Source organism: Triticum dicoccoides, chromosome 1A, assembly GCF_002162155.2.
Source record: "Triticum dicoccoides isolate Atlit2015 ecotype Zavitan chromosome 1A, WEW_v2.0, whole genome shotgun sequence".
NCBI lineage: Eukaryota > Viridiplantae > Streptophyta > Magnoliopsida > Poales > Poaceae > Triticum > Triticum dicoccoides.
This window is the reverse complement of record NC_041380.1, coordinates 542,752,809-542,761,309: the sequence shown is the minus strand read 5'-3', so window position 1 is coordinate 542,761,309 and position 8,501 is coordinate 542,752,809.

The following is an 8,501-nucleotide window of genomic DNA, read 5'->3' as shown; positions in this document are numbered from 1 at the left end:
CAAAAGGTGAGTGCTGAAAGATATCCATGGAGGTGAACTCCATGATCGGCGCCCAGTCGGACTCGACGGGCACGGATACGAGCGGCTCGGAGTCCGTAGCCGAGGATGAATCCAATGGTTCGGCAACACGGCTCTTGTAAGGAGTGAAGTCAGTATCCGGCTCTATCGCCGCTGAGAGTGCGGCCTCCATGGAGGGGTCCATCCCTCCGCTCCGGATGGCGCGACTTGCTCCGGATTAAAGGCCGGAATAGCTGCGGATGCGATCTCCCGAACACCGTCCGACGGTAGAGTTACGTCTTGCTCGTCGTGACTGCGCGGCGTGTCCGGCATGGGCTTGAATCCTTTGAAAATCAAGTCTCGGCGGATATTGGCCGTGTAGTTCAAGTTTCCAAATCTGACCTGATGGCCAGGGGCGTAGCTCTCAATCTGCTCCAGATGGCCAAGCGAGTTGGCCCGCAGTGCAAAGCTGCCGAATATGAAGATCTGTCCGGGGAGGAAAGCCTCACCCTAGACCGCATCGCTAGCGATGATCGAAGGAGCCATCGAGCCTTATGGTGACAACACAGTGGAACTCTCAATGAAAGCACCAATGTCAGTGTCAAAACCGGCGGATCTCGGGTAGGGGGTCCCGAACTGTGCGTCTAAGGCGGATGGTAACAGGAGGTAGGGGACACGATGTTTTACCCAGGTTCGGGCCCTCTCGATGGAGGTAATACCCTACGTCCTTCTTGATTGTTCTTGATGATATGAGTATTACAAGAGTTGATCTACCACGAGATCATAGAGGCTAAACCCTAGAAGCTAGCCTATGGTATGATTGTATGTTGTCCTACGGACTAAAACCCTCCGGTTTATATAGACACCGGAGGGGGCTAGGGTTACACAAGGTCGGTTACAAAGGAGGAGATATACATATCCGTATTGCCTAGCTTTCCTTCCATGCCAAGTAGAGTCCCATCCGGACACGGGACGAAGTCTTCAATCTTGTATCTTCATAGTCCAACAGTCCGGCCAAAGGATATAGTCCGGCTGTCCGGAGACCCCCTAATCCAGGACTCCCTCAATAACCAAATAAAGTTACCATGCTGTTCTAAAGGACTCTCAAAATAATATAAGTGAAGCATGAGAGATCAATAATTTCTATAAAATAAAACCACCACCGTGCTCTAAAAAGATATAAGTGAAGCACTAGAGCAAAATTATCTAGCCCAAAAGATATAAGTGAAGTACATAGAATATTCTAATAAATTCCGATTCATGTGTGTCTCTCCCAAAAGGTGTGTACAGAAAGGATGATTGTGGTAAACTAAAAAGCAAAGACTCAAATCATACAAGACGCTCATCATGTGGTGAATAAAAATATAGCTTCAAGTAAAGTTACCGATAGATGAAGACGAAAGAGGGGATGCCTTCCGGGGCATCCCCAAGCTTAGGCTTTTGGTTGTCCTTGAATTTTACCTTGGGGTGCTTTGGGCATCCCCAAGCTTAGGCTCTTGCCACTCCTTGTTCCAAAATCCATCAAATCTTTACCCAAAAACTTGAAAACTTCACAACACAAAACTCAACAGAAAATCTCATGAGCTCCGTTAGTATAAGAAAACAAACCACCACTTTAAGGTACTGTAATGAACTCATTATTTATTTATATTGGTGTTAAACCTACTGTATTCCAACTTCTCTATGGTTCATACCCCCCGATACTACCCATAGATTCATCAAAATAAGCAAACAACACACGAAAAACAGAATCTGTCAAAAATAGAATAGTGTGTAGCAATCTGGAGGTTTCGAATACTTCTGTAACTCCAAAAATTCTGAAAAATTAGGACGGCCTAAATAATTTGTATAATGATCTACTGCAGTTGGAATTGGTATTTTATAGCTCTCTGGTTAAAAACGAAAATTATTCTCGTGAGCGCATGCTTTCTATTTTTTCAGCAAGATCAAACAACAATCACCCAAGAAGATCCTAATGGCTTTACTTGGCACAAACACTAATTAAAACATAAAAAACACAATCATAACAGAGGCTAGATAAATTATTTATTACTAAACATTAAAAAAAGTAAAGAACAAAAATAAAATTGGGTTGCCTCCCAACAAGCCCTTTTCTTTAAAACCTTTTAGCTAGGCATTGATAATTTTAATGATGCCACTACAAAAAAATACACTTCCGTGATGATACGTGTTTGTCACAGTAGGTCGCGTTTTTGTCATGCATGTACATCCATGAAAAATTTATGACAGAATCAAGATAGTCATACCTGTGCTATCGTAGACGTGTTCCATGACATTACCAAAATTATCATCACGAAAGTGTCCACTTCCATGACGATAAATCGCGCGTCACAGAAGTGCTTTCGTCAAGGGTGACCGACACGTGGCATCCACCGTAACGGAACGCTGTTAAGCTATCGGGTCGGGTTTTGGATCCGATAACCCGTTAACAGCCCTGACCAATGGGGATTTTCCACGTGTAAAATCATCATTGGCTGGAGGAAACACGTGTCGGCTCATCGTTGGGACAGATGTCATCCACTCATTGGACAGAAGGCACCTATGATACGTCGACACATGGCACGGCCCAACAGAGGCCCATTCCTGTGAAAAGGCCGGCCCGTTTGACTTGGTCAAAAGGTGGCGACCCGGCCCATGTAAAGCATGTTAACGGCATGTTCGCATATAGCCCATTTACAACCCGTTAACCCAAGGCCCGTTACGCCCTATCCGAATGAGGCCCAGTAGCGTCATTTAGGCCACCCAATATGATTCCAGTCCGTTTTCACTTCTGGCCCATGTATGGCCCATGACGTCTTTCGGCCCATATGAGGCACTATGTAACTCTTGGCCTATTAACGGCCCATGGTGAAACTGGCCCGTAATGAACAGTGTATCACTTTACACCCATTAACGGCCCGTGGTGAAACTGGTCCGTAATGAACAGTGTATCACTTTATACCCATTAACGACCCGTTATTCCGTTGGGCCATTTCCAGCCCATGTTATCTTTCGGCCTTCTCAGAGCCCATTTATTCTTGTGCTCATTTCCAGCATTCATTTACTTACGGCTCGTTACTGTCATTTTCTGCTTGTGGGCCAAATTCAGCCCGTTGTTACAGTCGGCCCGTTTGTGGTCCGTTAATACGTTGGGCCGTTTCATAGCGTCATCAAATACGGCCTATTAACGATGGCCCGTTATGGTCGGCCCATGAACGGACGATTCCAACTCTAGACCATTTACGGCCATAATGCGGTATGTTTGGCCCATGTTTGGCCAATCGATCATACGGCCCGTATAAGGCCCATTGATGATACGGCCCGCAGAAGGCCCATTGTTTCTACGGCCCGTCGAAGGCACATTGTTTCTCCGGCCCGTAGAAGGCCCACTGTTTCTACGGCCAGTAGGAAGCCCAGTGTCACTACAGTAAATATTAGCCCATGGTTATTGTGGCCTAATTTTAAAAAATAGGTTATTGCAGCCACTAGCTAACCGTGGAAAAAGAACTGCAATGACTACAAGCAAACAAATAAACAAGACAACAAGGAAATAAATAAGCAAGCAGCTAACGCTAGGCTATCACGGCTATTACACATATTACATCCACTGGGCATCAAAGTTCGCCACCAGTGCAAATATAGGGAACAAAGCAGAATATCATATACACTGGTTGTCAAAGTTGGCGACCAGAGCAAATAAACGCTGCAGCAAAACAAATCCAGAACTGAAACCACTTCAGAAGATCTCAAGAAACAATATCCTGGGTACCCATAATGCTGGCAAGATGCTTAGCAAGCTTATTAACTTTCTCTTGTTTGGCGCTTAAATCCTCCAGCGCTTGCTGTTGCACCAGAAAATATGCATCTGAATTCTGCAGGGACTTCCTCAGTCCTTCAGCTTCCTGTCACAGCACATCTGATCGATGTCTTTCAACTTGAAGTTGAGACTCAAGAAGACGAACTGATTCAGGCAGCGAGTTCGAAGAGCTTGTGCCAGTAGTAGTGGCCAGTAACTCGAACACTACATCAAGACAGGACTTTTGGGTTCCCTCACTGTCGGCAAGATAGTTTTTATCAGCTTTCTTGGAGACCAACAGGGATGTCTCACTATCTTGAACCTTATCTGCATTACTTCCTTTACCATTGGATAACACGGTACTGTTCTCCAATATTTTGTCCGCATTCTAAAAGAGAAACAAGCAGACACATCACATGTTTACCATGTTGTATATGAAACTCATTTTGGTAAATGAGTTCAGTAGTAAAGTGGACAGGATAACAACATAAAACAAACATATATCTATGTACCATGGTCACTTTGTGGTCTATATCATTCTAGTTTTTGTTGCCAAATCAAGATAGAGACACAGTTCAAATAATATTTGTTCAAGACAAAGCAGAATAGACAGAATATAAGTGTGGTTAACTATAGAGCAATAACAACACTTGTAATGTGCATGACATGAGAACATAATTGTTTATTCAATTGAAACTGAAATCAACATAGAGCAGGTTACAACAGCAAACCAATTAAAGAAACTAGTTTAAAACATACCTGTTGCGCCATTGGAGTTTCAATTCCATCCTTCAAATTTGAAAATAGTTAGTGTGAGTAAATACAGTAATGCAAGAGCAAAGGAGTATGAACCATAGCTACAGAACCTGACCTGAGAACAAATCTTCTTCTCCTTTAAGCGTTGAGTTGGGATTCAGAGTGGTGGTCCTCGTGCTTTGGGCACTGAAGTTCCCTTACTAACTGCTCGTGTTTGGGTGCTCTGTGGTGGAGACGGTGCTGTGTCAACTGGAACTGGGTTACTATCTGCCGGGGTTGGGGTTAGAAGGGGTGTAGCTGGTTCTTTGTCCAACTGGGTAGGGGTACAATCTGCGAGAGTCTGGGTTATGTGTGGTGGATATGGTCCTTGGGCAAGTACAACCGTGGTTCTATCTGCATCAACTGGTAGCACTATCTTTTCTGAAGACCATGTTGTTACTCCCTTAGATACTGCCATCACGCTCTCCAATTCAAATGGCTGAAAAACAAGAAAAGTAATTGAAAGTATAGACATTGTATGATAGATAGGTGCAATGAATAGTGAGGAATAAAAGAGGGCATGCAATAATTCATATTTATGTTGTCTAACCAAACATGATAGCATGACACAATTTCACATATATGATGGCTAACTAAACAGGATAGCATGCCACAATTTCACATTATGATGGCTAACTAAAAAAGATGGAAAGACATAGTTCAAAATATGAGACTATGTAAACAGGATGACATGACATAACTATATAATGTGTTTATTAAATAGGTTGGCATACCATAATTCACATACATTCACAGATAGAATGCCATAATTCAAAATATGATGACTGTAAACACTAAATAGGATGAGATGATATAACTATATGATGTCTTTATTAAATGGGTTGCCATGCCATAATTCAGATGGATGATTTATATAGTAAGCAAGTAAGCAGATGACAATCCATATATGATGTAAAAACTAAGCAATGCAAGACAACATGCATGACATGGGTAATATAACCCTGCCAAGTCTGAGCATAGACCTCAGGGGGGAAATAGGACTGATCATCAGTCTCTGAATCCTCCTCTGAGGAGCTCTCTGTAACCAGCAAGATGTCTGCTTTAGCAGGTAGCATTGTCTACTCTGAATACCTTATTTTCACTCCAGATACTTCCATCACCGCTTCAAATGGCTGATGCACAGGAAGAGTAGTTGAATATACAAACGTTGTCGACAAATGGAACATGTAATACAAAAAAATGATAGCACGATATAATTCACATACATGATGATTGGCTAAACAACATGGCATTGCATAATTCACATATATAATGCCTTTGCAACAAGATAGCATTGTATAATTCACATATATAATGTCTTGCAACAAGATGGCAATGCACAATTCACATATATGGTAATTAGACACTGAACAGGTGGCATTCACAGAAAGCATGTCTAAACTAATCAAATGACATAGCAATGCGAGACACCATACGCACGATATGAGCAACATAACCCTACCAAGTTAGAGCATACACCTCGGGGGGGGGGATAGGACTGGTCATCTGTCTCTGAATCCTCCTCTGAGGAGCTATTCGTAACCAGTGAGATATGCGCTTCGTCAGATAGCATGGTCTGCTCTGAAGACCTTGTTTTCACTCCAGAATTTGCCATCACCGTGTCAAATGGCTGATGCACACGAAGAGCAGTTGAATGTACTAACATTGTTGACAAATGTAATATGTAACGAAAAAAAGGATGGCCTGATATAATTTACATATAAGATGACTGGCTAAGCAGGATGGCATTGCAAAATTCACATATATGATGCCTGGCTAAACAAGATGGCATTGCATAATTCACATAAATGATGAATAAACTAAACAGATGGCATTCGCACAAAGGATGTCTAAACTAAGAAGATGACATATTTGATGTATAAAGTAAGCAATGCAAGACACCATATGCATGATATAACCAACATCAGCATGCCAAGTTAGAGCGAAGACCTCAGGGGGGTAAATAGGAGTTGTCTTCTCCTTCTGAATCCCCCTCAGAACAGATATCTTCCTCTCGATTACAATCCGAAATGCGTGGAGGGGGGCTGCCTTTGCGCCTACCATGGAGCGACGTCTGCATGAAATTTTATTGCCACACAAGGCTCGTCTCTTTTGCTCTACATGTTCAGTTCCATTGTTTACAATAACTGTCATGCATAGGAATAAAACATAGTGAGATTATGTAAGGAGTGCATGCAGAAATCCAGAGTGATGGTAGCAACCTATGGATAGACCCGAAACCAATAATAGCAGGCAGATAATGGCCTCAGTTAAAAAATACAGATAATGGCTTCTTTACTGTTTGTTCCCCACCCAACATGAAACTCATAGTAGACACCGGAGATTAACTAGATAGTAGATAGATACTATTGATAGCAGCCCCGATATACCCCACAAACATTTAAAACTCAAGTTTGACCATTAGTTTGGAGTTGACTCAGAGTCTAATCTGTGAACATGACGATAAAGTAGCATGTAATATTAAGCGATGCATAACGTAAGCAGACACGAAAGAGTGCGACCTCTCTTGCGGACCCGTGTAGTCCTCGAGGTCATCTGCTCGGTTGATGATGGTAATGCAGTTTTCATGGCTGCGAGCGGCGGGGAAGAAGATCTGAGGCGGTGGAAGACAGTCTAGAGGCAGGATCCCTACTGTGCTGGACCCTTCTGTCGTTGGAGCAGCTGAGCTCGGGTGGACGATGGCGCAGCAGGAGCGGGACAAACCATGCAAGGTTTTCTTTGACAACTATCTGTAAGAGAAGTAATTCTGTAAGGGCTTGTTTGAATTGGAGGATTTCAACAATGCAAGGATAGGAAATAGACAGGAATAGGATAGGAATGCACGTGCAAAACAGAGAATTTAAAAACACATGATTTCTGCCAATCTGGGTGTTTGATTCACAACAATTGGAAGATCACAGGATGCAAAGAAGCATGGTGAGATTAAGTCAAACCACAAGAAAATGTACGGTTATAATGCTATTATGCTACTATCTCTTAGTCTTGTGCTTCATGAATAGGAATTTGAAAAGGAGGACAAGTGAAAATTAAAATTCCTACGTTTTTTCTTTCAAGGAGACACTAAAGGAACAAATCTGTGTGCTTAGTGGAATATATATATAACATGTAGAGTAAAAAAGAGATCCAACAAGTGTACAACCTCTTTGGCGAAGCCATGTCGATCTCAGTGTGATTGGGTCGGCCGGTGAGGATGCTCCGGCTGACTTTGTTGTCGGAGGAGGGGAAGAAGATCTTAGGCGTCTGGAGATGGAGCCCGAGGTTCTACTCCGCTATGATGGAGGGTTTCGTCGTTGGAGCAGCTCCGATGAGTTGTACGACGCCGAGGCTGAAGCAGGACAAGAGAGACAATGAACAACGTTAACCTGAGTGGAATTCTAATAGCATCTCCAATACATGACGTAAAATACATAACCACAAAGTGCTAGATGTAAAATACATCAGCCGCTCATCTCTGAACTTAACTGTCAAAACTGAACTTAACCGTCGAAACTGAATTTTGCTGTCGAAACTGAACGCACTAGCAAGGTGAGGCTACACGTCGGTCGACTGACTTTTTCATCTTTGGTCAGTCGATTTTGCAGCCGTTGGATACGAAATCAAGGGCCTGCGGTTCATCTTCAACCTCCACCCCCTGAGCCGCCAGCCACCACCGACCAAACAACAGCCCGCCGCCGCCCGCGGCCGGCGGTGCGCCGCCCCGCCCGCCCCAAAAACACTCCCCACCGTCGGTCCGCCGCAGCCCCGGCCATCCCTCTAGACCCCCCCTGCCAAGCTTTTTCTTTGGCGATCCCCACGCTACCGCCCTACCAACGCCCCGCCACCGCCGGCGACCACTGCCCCCATCCTGAACCCTAAGATAGATAGTGGGGTACCTCTCCGGCGAGCTCCCTCC